The following is a 22,152-nucleotide window of genomic DNA, read 5'->3' as shown; positions in this document are numbered from 1 at the left end:
TAGAGATACTCCTTTTCCTGATGTTCCACTAGGAGTGTTCCTGGATGCTCATATTGCTAGAGTTACTGCCAATGCTCGTGATGCTTCTAAAACTACCGATACTATTGAGATAGAACCTGCTTTTGCTCCTGCTAGATCTAGCTCTCCTAGATATGAATTGCCTGATATACCTTAGGGTTACGTTATGGAGGGAGAGATAGCTGAGGATTTTCTTGCATGTAAGGATGTCTATGACGCTGAGAAATTACTTCTCAAGTGGAAGGAAAAAATCTCGGGAAGCTAGGATGAAAAATGACCCGAAGTTTGCCATTTCGCCTATCTTTGTCACCGATAAGGATTATGAATTCTCTGTCGACCCTCAGATAATCTCTCTAGTCGAATCTGATCCTTTTCACGGTTATGAGTCTGATACGGTCATAGCCCATCTTGCCAAACTATCCGAAATAGCCAACCTTTTCACTAATGAGGAGAAGATCCGCCAGTACTATATCCTTAAGTTGTTTCCTTTCTCTCTAAAGGACGATGCTAAAGTCTGGTTCACCTCTCTTGCTCCTGGATGTGTGCGTAGTCCCCAGGAGATGGTCTATTACTTCTGTGAGAAATATTTCCCTGCCCATAAGAAGCAAGCTGCCTTGCAGGAAATATACAACATTGCTGAACTCCAAGAAGAGAGTCTTCCACAAGCTTGGGGGAACCTCGCCCAGCTACAGAATGCTTTGCCTAATCACCCTCTTAAGAAGAACGAGATACTTGATATCCTCTATAACGGACTTACTGATGCCTCTAGGGACTACCTAGATAGTTGTGTCGGTTGTGTTTTTAGGGAACGAACTCTAGAACAAGCTGAGACTCTACTGAATAACCTCTTGATCAACGATAATGCTTGGACTATTTCCGAACCAGCTCCTAAGCCAACTCCTAAGAAAAGAGGTATTCTATTCCTCAGTCCCGAAGATATGCAAGAAGCCAAGAAATCTATGCAAGATAAAGGCATTAGATCTGAAGATGTCAAAAATCTACCACCTATCGAAGAGATCCATGGTCTCGATAACCCGATACAGGTAGTGGAAGTGAATTCTCTGCGTAGGTTTGATGAGAGTGATATTCCTTTTAATAAACCTGCTAGCCTATGCTTTGATGAATTTGATAACTTTGTTGCGAAACAACAGAGTTTCAATGATTATGTTAGCAGACATTTGGAACAAAGTACTCGTATGCTTAGCCATTTAAGTGCTTGTGTAAACAGAAATGTCAATGCTCTCAAGCTTCTGAGTAAACATGCCTCTATGATTACTACTCAGGTAGAACAAGTACTTAAAGCTCAGAATGACGTGCTCAATGAATTAAATGACAACTCTGTCAGAGTCATTACTAGAGGAGGAAAAATGACTCAGGAACCTTTGTATCCTGAAGGTCATCCTAAGAGAATTGATCAAGATTCTCAAGGAATCAATGCTAATACACCCATTCATCCTAAGGAGAAGAAGAAGGATGATAGAAACCTGCACGCCAGTTCACCAAATACTGTCACACCTAAAGAACCTAATGATATTTTTGCGTCTGATGCAGAAACACAATCTGGTGATGAACATGAACCTGGTGACCATATGGACAGTGATGGTCTTAATAATGCTCAACCTAGCAATGATGAGGATGTGGAGATTGAACCTACGGTTAATCCAGATAATCCGACAAGAATGACTTCACTGCTAGCATGGTAAAGAAAGGGAGCCATGGGTTCAGAGACCTATGCCCTTCCCTCCTAAGCCATCCAAGAAGAAGGATGATGAGGATTTTGAGCGCTTCGTTGAGATGATAAGACCCGTCTTTCTGCAGATGCGGTTAACTGATATGCTCAAGATGTCTCCGTATGCCAAGTACATGAAAGATATCGTGACTAATAAACGGAAGATACCAGATCTTGAGATGTCCACCATGCTTGCCAACTACACTTTTAAAGGTGGAACTCCTAAGAAACTTGGTGATCCCGGAGTGCCCACTATACCTTGCTCTATTAAAGGAAACTACGTAAGAACTGCCTTATGTGACCTTGGAGCTGGTGTTAGTGTTATGTCACTCTCTCTTTATCGTAGACTTGAGTTGGATAAGTTGACACCCACTGAAATTTCTCTGCAAATGGCCGACAAATCAACTGCTTTCCCTATCGGCGTTTGCGAGGATGTGCCTGTTGTGGTTGCTAATACCACTATCTTAACAGACTTTGTTATCTTGGATATTCCCGAGGACGATGCCATGGCTATCATCCTCAGAAGACCCTTTTTAAACACGACAGGGGCTGTTATAGATTGCAACAAAGGAAATGTCACTTTCCATGTCAACGGTAATGAGCACATAGTGCACCTTCTGAGGAAACGATATCAAGTACATTGCATCAATGTTATCGGAAAGACTTCATCGATTCTTATTGGGAGCTTTGAATGCCATATTCCTCGTGTCAAGATGAAGTATGACTTGCTTGTTGGGGAGATACTTATCCCATTGAGGTGACTTAGTGGCTATTCGAAAATTCTCCATTCTCTCTTGCGATTCGAGAAGGTTTTCTCATGAGGACTTGATCAATCCCATTGACAGATTTCTTTCGATGACCATGAAACGGATGAATCAGGGAGTCACATACCTCTGTTTTAAGTTTTCCTTTTCTGTTGCTTAGAAGAAAAATGATAGATTTAGTGTAGTTTTTTTGTTTTCTGTTTTAGCGTCCCGGAGAAAAATACCTCGAAAATAAAAGTTCTCCGATGGTCCTGAAAATTTAATATGATTTTTTCTGGAATTTTTTAAAATTTCTGGGCCTGAGAGCTGGCCTGGGGGCCAGACCAGTGGGCCACAAGCCCTGCCACCGCCACCTACCCCCCTGGTGGCGGGGTGCAAGCTAGTGGGGCCCACAGGCACCCCCTCCACTCATTCCAGCTCTCATCCTCTTCTTCCACCTCCAGAAAAAATTATTTCGCAGCTCAAACCCGTGTTCTTGCTCATTTGGCTGTGATTTTCGATCTCCTTGCTCAAAGCACCATTCTCCGAACTGTTTTGGGGAAATTGCTCCTTGGTAAGTGACTCCTTCATTGGTCCAATTAGTTTTTGCTCTAGTGGTTTATCCTTCGCGTATTCTTCCTACCATGGTGACCCTGTTCTTAAGCTTGAAAGGTTGATTTTAGCCGGTCTCAACTAGTTTTAGCGTGTGATACGGTCTCTAGGCACTAGTAGGAGTAGTTGCTACAAGTTGGGTTAATCTTTATTCACTTTTCTTTCGAAGTCTCTAAAAAATTCAGAATTTTTCAGAGCTAGAAAAAGGAAAAGATGAGGAGGTTCTTGAGAGGCTCTTCAAGACGTAACCCCAAGGAGGATGAGAAGAACCACCCCAAGTATGTAGTCCCTGGAGTCATAGAAGTTCGAGCGTGCGAGTGGCCAAGTGATGAATTTTTGCGCGCCGCCGGACTTTATGAAGACTTTTATTACTTGGTGGAGAACGCGGGTCTTACTGCCTTCGTTGAAGATAAGTGCCCACAATACCTCCTCCTCACCAATATTTTCGTTCAAAGCTTCAACTTTTATCCGAGGAAGAATCCTCCCATGGTTGAGTTCATGATATACGATGTCCCCCAGTGCATGACGCTCCAGGACTTTTGCAATGTATGCAAATTACCTTATGTTGGGGATATCTGTGACCCTCGTCCACGGGACTTGGAGGATTTCATTGGTTCTATAGCTGTTGGAGAGGAGAGAGGAGTGTCTCGCGCTAGAATTGCTAGCATACATTTTCCTGTGCTTCGGTACTTCTCACTATTTGTGGGAAAATGTTTGATTGGCCGTGGGGAGGCTGGATCACTTAGTTCTCCAGACCTTGTTGTTTTGCGTGAAGGCCTTTATAACGATAACACTTATAGCTTGGGCGCTATAGTAGCTCAACGGTTGAACCTGAACCGTTCTAAAGGTGTTGTCTATGGAGGTATCTATGCTACCCGTCTTGCCAGACACTTTGAGATACGCATTGGACTGGGAGAGGAAGGAGAGATGCTTCTCCCTGAGAGATATCTGGATTATGACAGCATGGTTCGCCATGATTTTCTGGATAGAGATGCTAGTAGACATATGATTTATAACCTGGTGTTTAGTCAGGGTACTCGAGAGACTATTACTTTGCCTGCTCCTTCTTTGTTTGATCTTCATGCAGGCAGGTACACTATTATGCCCGCGGACATCTACGCATATTGGGGCTTGACCCAACCACATGCGCCCGTGCCCGAGCCGCCAGTCGAGTACCACACGCCAGTTTATCAGTGGGAGCCAGAGGAGCTCACGCAGCAGTGTCATCCACAGTCTGCTCCCGAGTATCCTGGAGCTGGTTGTTTTCCACCTTGGGAGTATACCAAGCTAGGCCAAAAGCCTAAGCTTGGGGGAGTATGTGTTCTCACCGACTTTAAATTCATGCTTATGCTTTCACCTTGTTAGCCGGTGTTTACACTTTGCCATTGTATTATCCATGCTAGTTTCTTTTCGTTTTCTTGTTTTCTTGTTTTGTGTCCTTTTGAGAAAACCCAAAAATATTTTTCTTTCTTCTTTTGCTTGTTGGGAGCTTTCACGTGTAAATAGTTTTCTTTTTTCGTTGTGTCAAGGTAGAAGATATTGGTTATAATGTTTATTGGTTCTTGCATGCTTACCTGTTTAGCTTTCAAAGAGCCATATTATTTTGTCTTCTCCTTTGTGTTTGCCTGCAGTTTCAGCTTAGTCCAATGTGCTTATTATTGTTCACATCGTTCGATCGTGCAAATGAAAGGCAACAATGATGATATATGATGAAGTGACTGAGACTGAAAAGCTGGTATGAACTCTATCTATTTTGTATTTGTAAATATGACTAGCTTGTCGACCCAGATTTAGCTTTGTTGTGAGAGAAGCATGTTTGCAATGACAACTTGCAGATCATAGTTTCTGATGCCATGCTTATTTAGTTGAGAGCTTATAATGGTTTGTCTTCAATGCCAACATAGAATTTGAGATGACTATGATGTAGTATGATAGGATGGTATTCTCCTTTGAATGTTTCAAGTGGCTTGACTTGGCGCATGTTCATGCATGTAGTTGAAAAAAAATCAACATGGCCTCTATGATGTTCGTGTTCATGGTGATTTATATCCTGATCATGCTTGCATTCAATGTTAGTCAAACTCATTGCATCTTGTTGACTGTTGTCGCTCTCTAGTTGGTCGCTTCCTAGTCTTTTGCTAGCCTTCACTTGTACTAAGCGGAATACTGCTTGTGCATCCACTTCCATAAACCCAAATTTTTTTCCATGAGAGTCCACCATACCTACCTATTTGCGGTATCTACCTTCCGTTCCAACTAAATTTGCATGTGCCACTCTCTAAACCTTCAAGAAATAATCTGTTTTGCATGCCCGAAACGCTCATGTGGTGACAGAGGGCTATTGGTATCTTCCATGATAGGAGTGTTATCCTCGACATGTGTTTATTCACAGTCATTCACGAGAAAGGGGCAGGTATTTGGAATGCCCAGTTCCATGCTTAAATCGAAAACATAACTGTAAAACAAGACTCCCCCAGGATTGATGTTAGTATGGATGGTACCCGAGGATTCGGCTAGCCGTGGAGTGTGATTGATTGGTGGTGGGGGAGTTAAAACTTTACTTTTCTGTTTGGGAACGGCCTATAGCATGAGTAGCATGGAAGATATTGAGAACTCTTGGTCATTGCGTTGACAATGAAAGCATGCCACCAAAAATTATTATCTCTGTTTTCAAATCTTGAGCTCTGGCACCTGTGCAAATCAATGCTTCCCTCTGCGAAGGGCCTGTCTATTTATTTTTTGTCGAGTCATCCTCCTCTTATATAAGCACCAATTAGAGAGCACCTCTATCATTTTTATGCTTTGCTTTTGATTGATATTGAGTATGACTATGACTGGATCTTCGTTGCTATGAATTACAATGTTTAGTCAACCCTTGATCTTTGAAAGTGCTCTGCATTTATGTTTTGCGGTCTCAGAAAGAGCTAGCGAGATACCACCTATTCATATTGCTTCATGCTTGTTTTGATTGAAGTTTTGGTATTTGAAACTCATTATTATTTGCTCGTTAGCTGATTATGCCATTGATATTAGTTTACCGTGAGACCTTTGTGTCATTTGCTTATGTGGTTAACTTGTGATCTTGCTGAAATTCTGGTTATGAGTTAGACATAGTTGCAACAACAAGATCAAACAGAGTTTGTCAAAGTTTTTCTTTCTCTCTCAGTTTGTCAACTGAGTTGCTTGAGGACAAGCAAGGTTTTAAGCTTGGGGGAGTTGATACGTCTCCATCGTATCTACTTTTCCAAACACTTTTGCCCTTGTTTTGGACTCCAATTTGCATGATTTGAATGGAACTAACCTGGACTGACGTTGTTTTCAGCAGAATTGCCTTGGTGTTATTTTTGTGCAGAAATCAACGTTCTCGAAACGTCCTGAAAAATTACGGGGAGCAGTTTTGGAAAATATCAAAAATATATGCGCCAAGTTCCACCTCAGGGGGTGGGCCAGTGGGCCACAAGCCCTTGCTCCTCCATCACCACCCTTGGTGGCGGTGGGCAGGGTTGTGGGGCCCACACGGCTCTGCCGCCCCCAATCTCAGGTCTATAAGATCCCTTTCGTCCCAGAAAAAATAAAAAGAGAAGTTTTCGTCGCGTTTTCGATATGGAGGCGCCGCCACCACCTGTTCTTCATCTGGAGGGCAGATCTGGAGTCCGTCTTGGGCTCCGCAGAGGGGAAATCGTCACCATCGTCATCATCAACCTTCTTCCCTCTCCAATTCCATGAAGCTCTTCGTCGTTCGTGAGTAATCTATTCGTAGGCTCGCTGGGCGGTGATGAGTAGGATGAGATATATCATGTAATCGAGTTAGTTTTGATGGGGATTGATCCCTAGTATCCACTATGTTCTGAGATTTGACGTTGCTACTACTTTGCCATGCTTAGTGCTTGTCACTAGGGCCCGAGTGCCATGATTTCAGATCTGAAATTATTATGTTGTCACCAATATATGTGTGTTTTAGATCCGATGTTGCAAGTTGTAGTTACCTACTATGTGTTATGATCCGGCGACCCCGGAGTGACAATAACCGGAACCACTCCCCGTGATGACCATAGTTTGAGGAGTTCAGGTGTTCACCAAGTGCTAATGCGTTGGTCTAGTTCTTTATTAAAAGGAGAACCTTAATATCCCGTAGTTTCCTTTTGGACCCCGCTGCCACGGGAGGGATGGACAATAGATGTCATGCAAGTTCTTTTACCTAAGCACGTATGACGACACACGGAATGCATGCCTACATCACATTGACGAACGGGAGCTAGCCACATATCTCTCCATTTTATAGTTGTTGCATGATGAATATCATCCAAACAAATCACCGACCCATTGCCTACGAGTTTGTCCTACTGTTGTTACTTGTCTTGCTCTACTGCTGCTACTACTACTGTTGCTACTGTTGTTACTTGTCTTTCTCTGCTGCTGCTGCTACTACTGTTGCTACTGTTGTTACTTGTTTTGCTCTGTTGCTGCTACCACTGTTGCTATTACTGTCGCTTGCTACTATTGCTACTTGCTACTGCTGTCACTACTGTTGTTCCTTGTCGTCGCTATTGCTCGTTACAGTGACGTTACTTGTTACTTTGTTGTTACTACTGTGCTTGCAGATACTAATCTTTCAGGTGTGGTTGAATCTGACAAATTCAGCTGCTAATACTTGAGAGTATTCTCTCACCCCCCGTCATGCAAACCAACAAATTGGGTCGAATACTCTACCCTCGAAAACTGCTCCGAACCCACGCGCTGGTGGGCCGTCAACAACATTCTTCTAGTTTCATTACTGGGGAGTGCTATCACATTCTTCTGGTGCCGTTGCAGGGGAAGGTTTGTTGTCATCAGCATTTGTCTAGCAATCGCCAGAGATTGCAATCAACCACCTCCTCTCTGCTACGTTTAGTCTCTCCATGAAAGGTCCATCGGGTATACCCAGGCTTAAACCCATGCTTCTACAGATGTAAACACATCGTCTTCTTTGACTGTTCTCTATGGTTTTCACATTTCAAGAAGGGATGCCAAGTTTTTCTCTTGCCACTAGAAAATGTTGCCTTTATGAATTCATTAGACTTGTCCACCCACTTAGCAGTCATGCTAGTCCGACTAGGGTGGCCAGTGTACATCCACTCACGGTCATCCATACCGCTACTTGCACTGACAATACGGGCACCAAATTCATATTCATCAAGTTATATATAATTTAATTAAGACTAGATACATAACTAGTTATTGTTGTCGTATTACTTACGCCACAATTTTATTTTTTACCACACAAAAGTAAAACAAGCATTCATGGATTGAATCCTATTGCTAAACGGTAAAGATGAGTCCTAATACCACCCGAGTACGTGTAGATTAGGTCCGTTCGACGTGCTCTATTCCGGCCCGAGGAAAAAATTCGGTAGCACCACCCCGCTGTTCTCCAGATACATTTCTCGGCAACAAGCTGGGAGAGTGTGTACCCGGAGAACAACAAGTTGGCACTGGCGAAATTTTGCTAAAGGCCGAAGTAGAGCACGGGAAACGAAACCAATCTACACGTACTCGGGCTGTCCATGGATAACACACACAATTCAAAAGGATAATGGTTATAAATATGCAAAGACATGCATATTTATATATGCCGCCCTTTTGAAGAGGAGACGCCTAGGTTACGAGACTTCACATGACAAAATCTAGTCGCATCAGCAGAGGTGGGGGAGGAGATGACAGCCGACCTCACCCCTAGACCGTGGAGGTGTTAGTCGAGTGACGAGGGAAACGACAATGGGACCGACGGTGCTCCTGGAGATGAATATAGGATCCCTGCACAAGAAAAGCACCAACACAACCGAAATAAGCACTCACACGACAATCTAATAAACAACATCAACAACATCATCTTGCAGTTCAACAACATCTAACCTAAAGAAAATAAGCAAGAAAGAAAGAACCCAAAAAATAATATGTTATGTGTTTGTGTGGCCTTTGTTTGCCATGTTTCTCCAAGTAATGGGAACTACTAATAGGGAGTTCCTGTTTCTTGTGTGCTGGGTTGGTGACTCCATAAAAAAATTGTTATTTTGATTCAGAATATATCAAGAAACATCAAGCAGCATTGGAGATGGAGCCAAATGGATGGTCAACATTCATGCTAGTATAGCATATGCAATTGTAACATTCATAGCAAAAAAATACAAGACTCGTATCTTTCCTATTTCAGAGATGACATGAGGAAGAAGAAGATGATGGAGCGGAGTGGCTGGACAAGCTACTGTAGGAGCTACTTCATGAGAAACTTGTTGTAATCTGCTTTGGTGAATTGGATCATGGCCGCCATGGGTGTATTGCTATTGAGATGCATTATGTACGAGGGAATCTTGCTAATAGATTGAAACGAATCAGGCTAGCTTTGTGCAGTTGGCAACCTACAGATCGTGTCAAAAGGAGGTGCATCTTAAGAGCAAAACATGTTGCTCGCTATCAACAATACACCATGGCAAGTGTTCTATGACTGCGATTTAATTGGCGCCACACAAAAGAATTGCCATGAGTGCTACCTTCTTCATTAAGGTGAGATATATAGTACTACTCAAAAAAAATTACAAGGCAAGCAGAGTAGGAGAAATGTCCTCATACCCAAGCACAATGCGTCGTGATAGTGCAGTATATTACAAATTTGTTTGTATCAATGCAACCTAAAGATAAATGATTTTCAGACATATGAAATTTTCTTCTCTATATATATGATGCTGAGATCTTATTAAAAATATCATGCTATTCAAGTAAAGCAACTTTTGAAAGATTTTTCTTTTATGTATGATTTATTTAAGAGCGATACAATTTAGCCTTCACAAATATTCATATTTTATGTTTGCTTTCATATGCAGTGGTGAGTTACTAATTAGGATTTATCTTTCCATGAGTTTGTCGTGATCAAGTGGGCGGTTCAAAATTTGAAACTGTCTACGTTTCCAACAAAATTTTGTTTTCTGAATTTAATCTTTAGATTAAATTCTTAATTTTTTCCATTTCCGAAATTTGTGCAGACATCATATGGAGGATTAGGTTTGTGCTTATGAGATTTGACTACCATCTCGGGGTGCAAAGGATCAGGTTTTGCACACATCATAAGGGCCAATATAGCATATGTAGTAGAAAAAATTACAAGACATTAGTTGCACACGATGCACGGGCATGGGGGGCAGAGGTTGCACCGACATGGAGGGCTGAGGTTGTACCGGGCGGACGGAGGCAGAGCACGGGGTCGAGGGGCGTGGACGGCCTACATCTGGAGCGGTGACCAACGTGGAAGGCATGGTCGGCCATGAGCCTTGGGGGTGGCGGGCGGCGACCGCGAGGGAGGCGCGAACCGATCAGTCTCCTCGCTCACGGTGGGGCGGGAACGGAGTGGCAGAATGGCCTATCCCCCGATCATCTTACGGCGACCGACGGCGATGATGGCGATTATCGGAGAGGGCGGCGATGGTGGGAACCCTATCCAGAGCGAGGCGAGCTCGTGAGAGAGAGGGGGTCAGGGAAATGTTTTGGGTGGGGGTGTGGTTGGCTTTTTATTCTTTTTTTATTTTTTTAGTTCGTTGCCATCATGGGTGCGGAAAAGAAGATGGCAAAGCTGCACTTTTTCCGTCAGCTAGGCAGTACGGAAAACGGCAAAATATATGCCCGTTTAGTCCCGTTAGATGAACCGGTGGATAGACTTATGCCGTCAGCCATAGCGGAGGAAGACGACAAAGATGCAACCTTTGCCGTCAACTACACAACTAGTTGACCACAAACATGTCTTTCTCGTGTATTATTCTTTTCCATCTACTTTTTGTGACTTTTGTCATGTGTCTTAATTTGCCGTCTGCTGAAAGACGGAAAAATATTCTTTGTTGTCTGCCCCGACGATAAGCTGAGAGCAAAGCATTCCATAATAGGCAAATAGCTTTTCCCGTAGTGTACACCGGCAACGACCAAATCCACACCGCGAGTTGTCAAGGTAGGGACATTGCACATATAGTCCATTCAGAGTTATCAACTCCTACCGGCTCTTTGAACTTGAACAATAACCTCCATGCTGCTAGTGCTGAGAAAAGCTTACTTTCAGCCTACCAGCTTATGAAAGATAATCATGCATTCATTGAACTTCATCCTAAAACCTTTCTTGTCAAGGATCAGGATACTAGGAGGATACTTCTTCAAAGCAAGAGTAGAAGTGGCGTGCTTCCCGTGACTGGACGGTAAAGTGCTCCTCATCCTCAATTACTTGGAGCAACCACAACATCCACGTCTCGGCAGGACAAGCGCATAGGGCATCTCTCATTTCCAGTATTCAAACAAATCATAGAGATTTCAACCTCCCTCTGTCAAATAAAAAAAGGTCATCTTTTGGTTCGTGATGCATGTCAGATGGCCAAGAGTCATCAACTACCTTATTCTCGCTCAATTAGTGAATCCAAGGCTCCTTTAGAGCTCATTTTTCGGATGTGTGGGGTCTTAGACTCGTTTCTGTAGGCACACAAACGTATGATGTCAGCTTCACTTACGATTTTAGCAAGTTCGGTTGGATCTATTTGCTCAAAAACAAATTTGATGTGTTTGAGAAATTTCACCTCTTTCAAGATCATGTTAAAGTCTTTTTGATCGTAAAATTCTTGCCATGCAAACAAATTGGAGCGGTGAATATCAAAAATTAAATCCTTTCTTTGAATGCATAGGCATCTCTCATCATCTTTATTGCCCCCTTGCTCACCAACTAAATGGATCCACTGAACACTAACATAGACACATAGTGGAAGTTCGTCTCTCGCTTCTTGCTCATGCTTTTATGCCTATGAAATTTTGGGACGAAGCATTTCTCACTGGTATTTATCTCATAAATTGTCTTCCTAGGTGAGTCATCAAAATTGAAACTCCACTAGAATGTATTTTTGTCACAAAACCAAACTACTCATTTTTTTGTACTTTTGGTTGTGCCGTTTGGCAAAACTTGCGTCCTTTCAACAAGCACAAACTTGAGTTTTGCTCCAAGCAATACTCTTTATGGGCTATAGTACTCTCCATAAAGGATAGAAATGCCTTGATATATCCTCTAGACGTGTCTATATATCTTGAGATGTTGTTTTTGACGAACAAGTGTTTCCGTTCGCTAGCCTCCATCCTGATATCGGAGCTCAACTTCGCAAAGAACTTCTTCTTTTACCCTTGCACCTTTTACCATCTTTGAACTTTCTCCTAGGGTAGTAGATACTGTTGGCCATATGTTAATGACTAATATTATTGCCACTAACTTAGCTAAAAGTATGAAGGAAATAGCACATGAAAATGGTGAAGAAATTGGTGAAAAATTCTTTGATTTTATGCAGCCAACACATAGAGCAACGACACCCATAGACAATCCGGACGCTGCTTCTGATGGTGATTCTCCTTCAGGATTTACGGCTGCAGGCGCACCAGGCGTATCTCCTGCGGGATTGGCAACTGCAGGAGGGCCTGCTGGCGTACTATCTCACTGTCGGGCGCCGCACGGGTCAGGGCCATGCGGACAAGCCCCACGTGCTCCCGGTCGGCCTCCTTCAATGGCTCAGCACATCCCACATGGCGAACGCGATGCGAGGTGCCAGCTTCCAACAGGTTGTTGTCTTCATGTTGAAAATATGCCCTAGAGGCAATGATAAAATAGTTATTATTATATTTCCTTGTTCAACATAATCATTTATTATCCATGCTAGAATTGTATTGACGGAAACTCAAATACATGTGTAGATATATAGACAACACACTGTCCCTAGTAAGGCTCTATTGGACTAGCTTGTTGATCAAAGATGGTCAAGGTTTCCTGGCCATAGACAAGAGTTGTCATTTTATAATGGGATCACATCATTAGGAAATTGATGTGATGGACAAGACACAAACTATGAACATAGCATGTGAACGTGTCAGTTTATTGATATTGTTTTCTGCATGTCAAGTATATGTTCCTATGACAGTGAGATCATGTAACTCACTAACACCGAAAGAATACCTTTTGTGGATCAAACGTCGCAACGTAAGTGGGTGACTATAAAGGTACTCTACAGGTATATATGAAGGTGTCTATTAAGTTGGCATGGATCAAGACTAGGATTTGTCACTCCGTGTGACGGAGAGGTATCTCACGGCCCACTCGGTAATACAACATCACAACAAGCCTTGCAAGCAATGTGATCAAATAGTTAGTCACGAGATTTTGTATTACGAAATGAGTAAAGAGACTTGCCGGTAATGATATTGAACTAGGTATAGAGATACCGACGATCGAATTCGTGCAAGTAACATACCGAAGGACAAAGGGAATAATATACGGGATTAACTGAATCCTTGACATAGAGGTTCAACCAATAAAGATCTTCGTAGAATTTGTAGGATCCAATATGGAAATCCAAGTCCCACTATTGGTTATTAACCGGAGAGTGTCTCGGTCATGTCCAGATAGTTCTTGAACCCGCGGGGTCTGCACCCTTAAGGTTCGGTGACGTTTCGGTATAGTTGAATTACGTATGTTGGTAACCGAATGTAGTCCAGAGTCCCGGATGAGATCCTGGACGTCGCAAGGAGTTCCATAATGGTCCGGAGATGAAGATTGATATATAGGGAAGGTATATTCGGAGACTGGAAAGATTTCTGGCATTTTCGATAAAGTATCAGGAGTGACGAATGGGTTCCGGGGATTGTGAGGGTCCACCCTACCGGAGGAGCACCACATAGGCCTAGAGGTGGTGCACCAGCCCCTGGTGGTCTGGGCGACCAGCCTCATGGGCCTATTCATCCGAATTGAGAGGAGGTGGGGCAATCCCACTAGGAGGAGGACTCCTCCTCCACCAAACCGAATAGGAGGAGGACTCCTCCCCATTAGGCGCCATCGGCCAACCCTAGGGTTTTTCCCTAGGATGCCAACCCTACCTCCCACCTATATATAGTGGAGAGGGGAGAGGCTAGCTGCACCATAAGCCACGACACAGTCCCTCTCCCTCCACTATTTCATGACACCCCGTAGGCTAGTTCGACAGTGCATGGCGTAGCCCTGTCGGATGAGCTCCTCAAACATCACCGCTACGTCGTCATGTTGTCGGAGAATTCATCTGTTTCTTCGCCCCTCTTGTCGGATCCATAAGGCGGAGATAGTTGATACGTCCCAAACGTATCTATAATTTTTTTCTTGTTCCATGATCTTTTGGGTGACATTGGTATATGTTTTGCTACACTTTTATATCATTTTACACATATTTGGACTAACCTACTAACTCAGTGCACCCAGTGGCAGTTTCTGGCTGCTGATGTCTATTTTTCAGGGGCTTTTACCCAATTTTTCAAAGCCCGAAAAATTCCATAAAAAATATAAAAAAATCAGCGAAACGGAAGCTTCAGGATCACCAAAGATGGGCGCCACGGGCCTCCTAGGCAGCCTGCTGGCGCGACCAATCCCTAGGCCGCACCAGGGGGTCGGATGGGTGGGTCCCACCTCCTCTGGTGCCCTCCTTTGGCCTATATTTAGAGTCCCGAGAGGAAACCCTCACAGACTTTCTGGAATAGCGAATTTCTCCATCGTTCCACCGCCACAGCGCTTCCGAAATCGGGAGCATGAGGAGACCTCTTCCTGGCACCCTGCCGGAGGGAGGATTGATATCTGGGAGCTTCTCCACCGCCATGGACACTTCTCGGGCGTGCCGTGAGTAGTCCTCCTTGGACCATGAGTCCATGACCAGTAGCTATGTGATGTCTTCTCTCCAATCTTGTGCTTCAATGGTTAGTCCTTGTGAGCCGCCCTACATGATCAAGGCATCTATGCAATTCTCTTGCTATTGCTATGTTCGGTTTGTTGGGATTTGATGGATTATGAGATTATGTTCAGATTGTTATGAGTTATATATTTTATGATCATTTTATACTATGTTCCTTAGTGATTCATGCATGTTCTCCGTTGCTATTTATTGCTTTGGCCGAGTAGTAGATTGTAAATCCAAGAGGGAGCATTATGCATGATTGTGGGTTCACACCCCTCGATATCTAGCTTGAGTGACAGAAACATGAGACTTGGGGATGTGCTTGTTGCCACCAGGGAGAAAACAATGATGCTAGTGACCATTGTTCCCAGGATTGTTTACCTTACGCATATTTGATTATCCTTTTATATTATGCTCCTTAGTGATTCATGCATGTTCTCCGTTGCTATTTATTGATTTGGACGAGTAGCAGATTGTAACTCCAAGAGGGAGCGCTATGCATGATTGTGGGTTCATGCCCCTCGATGTCTAGCCTGAGTGACAGAAACATGAGACTAGGGGATGTGCTTGTTGCCACCAGGGAGAAAACGACGGTGCTTGTGACCACGGTTGCAAGGATTTTTTACCTTACGCATAGTTCGTTAATGTAGTTGTCCGTTGCTTTGAGTTTACACTTTGGGTGGGGCTCGCAACTTAATACCGGAGAGATGTTATGGATAGATATCTCAAGGTGAATGATTAGTAAGTAGCCGATGATGAATAAACGGTCTACTTGTCTTGGTGTACTGTCCATTACTATTGAACCTCTAACTATCAAGTAGCATAATTAGCATTGCGGTGCGATCATAATTTTGTCAATTGCCCAACTATGATTTGTTTACCCAAGCATAGTTGTTTATCGTCTTTTGGGAGAGAAACATCACTAGTGAACATCATGTGACTCCGGTCCATATCACCATCATTCCTTACCCCTCCATCATTTACCAGTTTCATTTACTTTTCCGTTGCAATCACTATTACCTTCCCGCTTATGTTTTTTTCCTTTGCAAACTACAAGGCCGGAGAGATTGACAACCTCTCTGTACTCGTTGGGTGCAAATTTATTTCTTATGTGTGCAGGTCCACGTCTTCTGCTAGCGCGAGGGTGGAAGACACCTACTCGTTGAGCCTAGGAGTCCTCTTGGTTCGATAAACATTACAATCTCCGTGCAAGGGAAATATGTTGCTGACTACATCTCGACCTTCCACTAGGGGTAACCAACGAGGGGCGAGAAGTATATCCATCAACTCGTCATCAAGCAAATTTCTGGCGCCGTTGTCGGGCACTCCAATCTTCAAGATAGAGGAGTTGCACGCTATCTTTTACCTTTGCTTTTTAGTCTTGTTAGTTTGCTTTTTAGTTTTTGCTTTAGAGTCTTATACCAAAAACCACAAAAAATTAGTTGCTTTTCTCTTGCTTGTTGCTGCTGCTATGGGTTCCACTGAGAACACCAAGTTGTGTGACTGCACTAGTGACAACAACAATGACTTTATCTGCAGTCCTATTGCTGCTCCTGCAACTCGAGCCACGTCCTATGAGATTAAACCTGCTTTACTTAACCTAGTTATGAAAGATCAATTCTCCGGTGCTGGAGATGATGTTGCCTTGCACTTGAACAATTTTGTTGAGCTCTGTGATATGCAAAAATATAAAGAAGTAGATGGTAATATTGTTAAACATAAGCTTTTTTCCTTTCTCCTTGAGAGGAGGAGCTAAAGTGTGGCTTCAATCTTTGCCTAGGAATAGCATAGATTCTTGGGATAAGTGCAAAGATGCTTTTATTGGGAAGTATCACCCGTCTGCTAAGATTATCCAGTTCAGGAGTAACATTATGAATTTTAGGCAATTGGATAATGAACATGTTGCTCAAGCTTGGGAACGTATGAAATCTCTTGTTAAAAATTGCCCTACACATGCTTTGACTACTTGGATAGTTATACAAACTTTCTATGCAGGATTGAACTTTACCTCGTGGAATCTGTTAGACTCGGTCGCGGGAGGAACCTTTCTGTCAACTACACTTGGTGCTGCCACAAAGCTATTGGATGTGATGATTACAAATTATTCTCAATGTCACACCGAGAGAGCTCCAACAGGTAGGAATGTAAACACTGTTGAGGAGATCTCTTCCCTTAATGATAAGGTTGACATGATCATGACTCTACTTACTAAGCAAGCTCCTATTCACTACTGGAATTCCTATATTTGCCGTCCGCCATATCTTTGCCGTCAGCCAGCGGACGGAGAAGAACCTCTTTACCGTGTGTTGGCAAAAAACAGACGGTAAAGAGGAGGCTGATGGCAAAATAAATATTTGCCATCAGGCACCTCTTTGTCGTCTGCTGACAGACAGCAAAGGTAGGGATGGCCGACGGCAAAGCTGTCCCACCCCACCCCTCCTCTCTCCCCATCCCACCCCGGCCCCACCCACCCCTTTGCCGTCTGCCTGAGTAGCTTTGCCGTCCATGGCTGACGGCAAAGGGGATCAGTGGCAGACGGCAAAGGAGATGGACCCCCGAAAAGTTAACGGTCGCCGCGCGCCTACCTCTCTCCTCTCTCCCACGCACTCTCTCTCTCCCACGCGCTCTCTCTCTCCCACGCACGCCCTGCGCCCCCCCCCCCCTGCGGGCCTCCTCCTCCTCCCTGCGCCCCCAGCGCCGCCGCCGCCCCACCGCTGCCGCCTCCCCCCCCCCACCTCCCCACCGCCGCCCTGCGACCCCCCCCCCCCTGCGGGCCTCCTCCTCCTCCCTGCGCCCCCAGAGACGCCGCCGCCCACCGCCGCCGCCGCCGCCTCCCCCCCCACCTCCCGACCTACACACCCCACCACCGCCCTGCGCCCCCCCCCCCCTCCACCGCCCTCTCCTCCACCGCCGGAGCTCGGTGAGTCCTTTTTTCCTTTTTTCGTTTAATTCATTAATTAGGTTAGTTAGGTTAGTTGTTAATTACCTATTGTTAGTTAGGTTAGTTGTTAGTGGTTACGTACTGGTAATTAGGTTACTTAGGTTACTTGTTAGTTGTTAGTGGTAATTAGGTTAGTTGTTAGTGGTATTACCCCTCGAGCTAGGTTAGTTGTTAGGTTAGTTGTTAATTACCTACTGTGTGTTAGGTTAGTTCTTAGGTTTGTAGTTGACCGTGTAGAGCCCTCCGGTCGCCGCCTATGCTTGCACTAGCCACAACGTTGGGGAACGTCGGTGAGCTTGTCACGCACCTGCCATGGCTACTATGCCATCGAGCTCACGTGCTGCAACAACGATGCTGCTGCAACCACCCCCATGCAGGTCGGTGCAGAAACATTACTGTTGGGACCACCCCCTTTAGGCACCGGTGATATTCGACTTCAACACCGAGGATATTACAACAGCTCGCAATAGTAGTTGTCGCACCGACACGACATCTCGACGACACCCCTGACACCCGTCACGATGCCCCGAAACCCCGACACGACGCCCCGACACGACATCTCGACGACACCCCTGACACCCGACACGATGCCCCGAAACCCCGACACGCACGCCCCGACACGACATCTCGACGACACCCCAGCATGAAATATTTTTTTATGGAACCTGGAAAGTTTTATAAAGTAGTATAGGTAACCTGGAAAGTTTTATAGGTAACCTAGAAAGTTTTATAGGTAACCTAGAAAGTTTTATAGGTAACCTCGACCCTCGACCCCCGACCCCCGACCCCCTACCCCGACCCCCGACGCCTGCGCCGTGGTGGCCGGTAGCGACTGTTGGGGCAGCCCCCCCAGCGGCGCGGTGGTGGCCGGCCACACCGGCCAGGGAGTGCCCGCGGCGTGGTAGTGCTGCAGCAGCAGCTGCGGCGGCAGTGGCGGCGCCCCTCCGTGGAGTTGCCGGAAGGCCGGGGTGGCCCACGGCAGCGACGGCGGCCCGTAGGTAGTGGGGGCGACGCTCGGCGGCGGGGGTTGGGTCCCAGCGGGGCGGTGGTGGTGGTTTGCGGCAGTGGGGCGGTGGTGGTGTTGAGCGGCGGCGGTGGTGGAGGGAGCGACATGATCAGCCTGGAATCTCTGGATACCAAATTGGTAGGACTAGGGTTCCTACCGGGCCTCCGGCGTAGGTTGTAAGGGCAGGGAGGAGGGGAGCGAAGGCTGGAGCGAATGCGCCGGTGAGATGGCGCCGTCGCGGCTAGGGTTAGGTGCGGCGGAGGCTAGGGTTCCGGCTCCTTGGAGAGCCGGGCAACAGAAGATAATATCTATATATTTTAATATTTATTATTCATGTACATATTATTATTCATGTCAGTCATTCAATTTTTTTATGTTGTACTAATTTCTTTTAATCTTTATCATGGCAGGTGTTGAAAGATGGTGGGCGCGGGTCCAGAGCGCTCGGCGGGTTCTTCCCAGGCGCCCCGCACGAGGGGTGGTACTTCCCTTCCACCCCTATCTCTCCGTAGAGCCTTGGCAGACAGTCTTTCGACACCAGCCGGGGGTTCTTCTTCGTCGGCGGCATTGCCCGCTGGTAGAGGTGCTGGTCGGGTAGGGAAGAAGGGGAAGGGTACAGGGAGAGGTGGTGGCCGCGGAAGATCCAGGAGGACTGTTGAGCCGTCCTCGCCACCACCACCAGCTCATTCACCCGAGCATAGGACTAGTATGGTCGACCCGTTTGCGGAGGAGGCTACGGGGACTCCGGTCCAGGAGCCTGGTGTTCACGGGCATTCATCCCATGAGACTCCGGTCCAGGAGCAGCCTCGGGTCGAGGTGCATTCGGCCCAGGAGCAGCCGGAGGAGACTACGGTTCCGGAGGCTTCACCCGACGTGGAGAGGTCCGGATGGGAGCCTTGGCCGGATCGTACCGAGTTGCCGGATTGGACCGAGGGTCCGGGTGGCTCAGGGTACGGGGATGGTGGGGATGAGCTTACGGATAGCGAGGGCGATGTACAGGTGGACGGGGCCCCGGCTACCGTGTACAAGCGTGGTAGTACACGTCTCCCGGTCGCCCCGGCTACCCGCGAGCAGAGGCCGGTGATAAAACCTGAAGGAGATAGGTAAGTACATTTACCCTTTTTTTAGCTTTTGCCTTCAAGTTTGTTCAAATATCTAATGCGCTGACCTTATCATACTGCAGGGGATGGGTACACCCTCTTGGAGTCCGCAGGCCGAACTCCGTCCTTGGTGTGCTTTGCCGGACAAATTTCCCGGGGTTTGTCACGTTGCCTGGTGAGGGTCAGGTTCCTACACTAGGATTTACCTGGGAGCACTACCAGGCTGCGCAGGCCCCGCCGGAGGAGATTATAGATGGTGTCTTGTGCCACACGAGGGCCGAGATGGTGATCAGGAGCTTTTGGGTAAATTATCCTTTTACAGAATCTAAAATTAAGCATATACCTCATTATTGTACTAAACAGTGTTTTCACGTTTGATTGCAGACCTTCTATAGGTGTGAGGATGGATATGAGGAGGCGGCGGCCAGGGTTCTCGAGGTCGAGTGTAGGCGGTTACTACAGAACTTGCGCCACGAGGCTCGGCCGCAGGCTATTCGAGATTACTACGCCACGCGTGGTATTAAGAAGGAGAAGAAGGATTGCCGCGGAAAGTTTCTGAAGAAGGAGCAATACATGAAGGTAATTACCTATTCTTAAGTCCTTCTACGTAGTTTTCTTGATTTCATTCATAGGCGTAGCGCTGAAAATTCTTTCTAATAACTTACAGGTGCCCCCGAGATGGTGTGCAGATAAGATGGATTGTTGGGAGGCGTTGGTTGATGAGTGGTGCACAGGCAGCTGGCGAGCCGTCCACGATAATGCGAAGGATCGGCGTAGCCAAATGGTTGGTGTGCCACACCACCAAGGCAGCGCCAACTTACTTCAGTTTGGACGAAACTGGGTATGTGATTTGCTTCATGATTCATGCAATTCATTCTTATGCTAATATTTTGTTCCTCTCTTTTAGGCGCATCACAATAAGGCTGAGATGCCACACTTGTACGACGTTTATGGCATGGCCCATACTGCCTCGTACAAGAAGGCGAAGGCATTCTCTGAGTCTGACCTGGATGATCCCAGTAACTTCACCAACATATCATCCCACCAGAAGCTCGTGGCATACAGGGACGCGGGGAAGGCTACGAAAGGGGATGACTTTAACCCTAGCCAGGAACCTTTGGATCCAGAGCTGGTGATGATATCTGGTGGCGGGAGGCCCCATGGCTCGATAGCCATTGGAGATGGGATAATACGTTGTCCACTCACTCTTCCGGAGATCAAGGCGCGCCAGTCGAGCAACTGTCCTGAGATAACGCGTCGTCCACGGCCAGTCGAACTTGCCATCGAGGTTAGTTGTACGGACTAAGAACACTTTCATCCATTTCATTATGTGTGTCACCATAGATCATTACTGTGGTAACGAGGAATGGTTTTTCAGGCTTCTCTTCAGAAAGAGAGAGCGGCAAACCAGGCTGCTCTTGAGAAAGAGAGATTGGCAAGCCAGGCTGCTCTTCAGGCTGCTCTTGATGAGAGGGACCAGAGCACGGCACGATTGCTTGAGGAGGAGAGGGCCCGGAATGAGGCGGGTCAACGGGCCTTGTACGAGCTTTTTGTGGTATGTTTTTTTTCACATTAGCGAAATCATGTGTGTAATGTCTGTTTCAATACTAACTAATACGACCCACTCTTCAGGGTCTGTGCGAGAAGAGCGGTCAAGTCCCTCCGCTGATGCCCGTCTTCTCTTCGATTGGCACGGTGAGTTTCATTATAAACTTGTATTAATAATTGAGTGTCATCATGCTAACTGAGACATTGCAAAATATCTTTTCCGTAGAATAACTCCCGAGCGGCATCGCACGACCCTTCTCTAGGGCAACCGTCTCCAAACGAAGCCGGCGCGAGCAACCGTGGTGTTTCTCCTCCTTGATGACCACTACGGTAAGTTTCTCCTCCAAACTTAGCTTGTTTTCCTCTAAAATGAGATAATTAGCCAATTTAGCTCCAAGAAGACATAATTAGGTAATTCAGCTCAAAAAAGACATAATTAGGTAATTTAGCTCAAAAAAGACATAAAGAGGAGGAGGAGGAGGAGGAGGAGGCCAAGGCCAATTTGGCGTCCCAGCCGCCAGAATGTCATCGTGAGGGCGTCGAAGTCCCGGATATGCCTGGCGCGTGGCATGCCAGGGCTTGGAATCGGTCGGCGTAGTCCTGGACCGTTGAGGTAACGGTAAGCGGCCGAGGGGTGCCAGTCGGCTGCCACGGATGGGGGGGCCAAACCGGAGAAGGCAGAGCTCGCGAAAGCGGTCCCACGGTGGCATGGTGAAAAATTGG

Source organism: Hordeum vulgare, chromosome 1H, assembly GCF_904849725.1.
Source record: "Hordeum vulgare subsp. vulgare chromosome 1H, MorexV3_pseudomolecules_assembly, whole genome shotgun sequence".
Lineage (NCBI taxonomy): Eukaryota > Viridiplantae > Streptophyta > Magnoliopsida > Poales > Poaceae > Hordeum > Hordeum vulgare.
The sequence above is the reverse complement of the archived record's forward strand: the minus strand, read 5'-3'. Positions refer to the sequence as shown.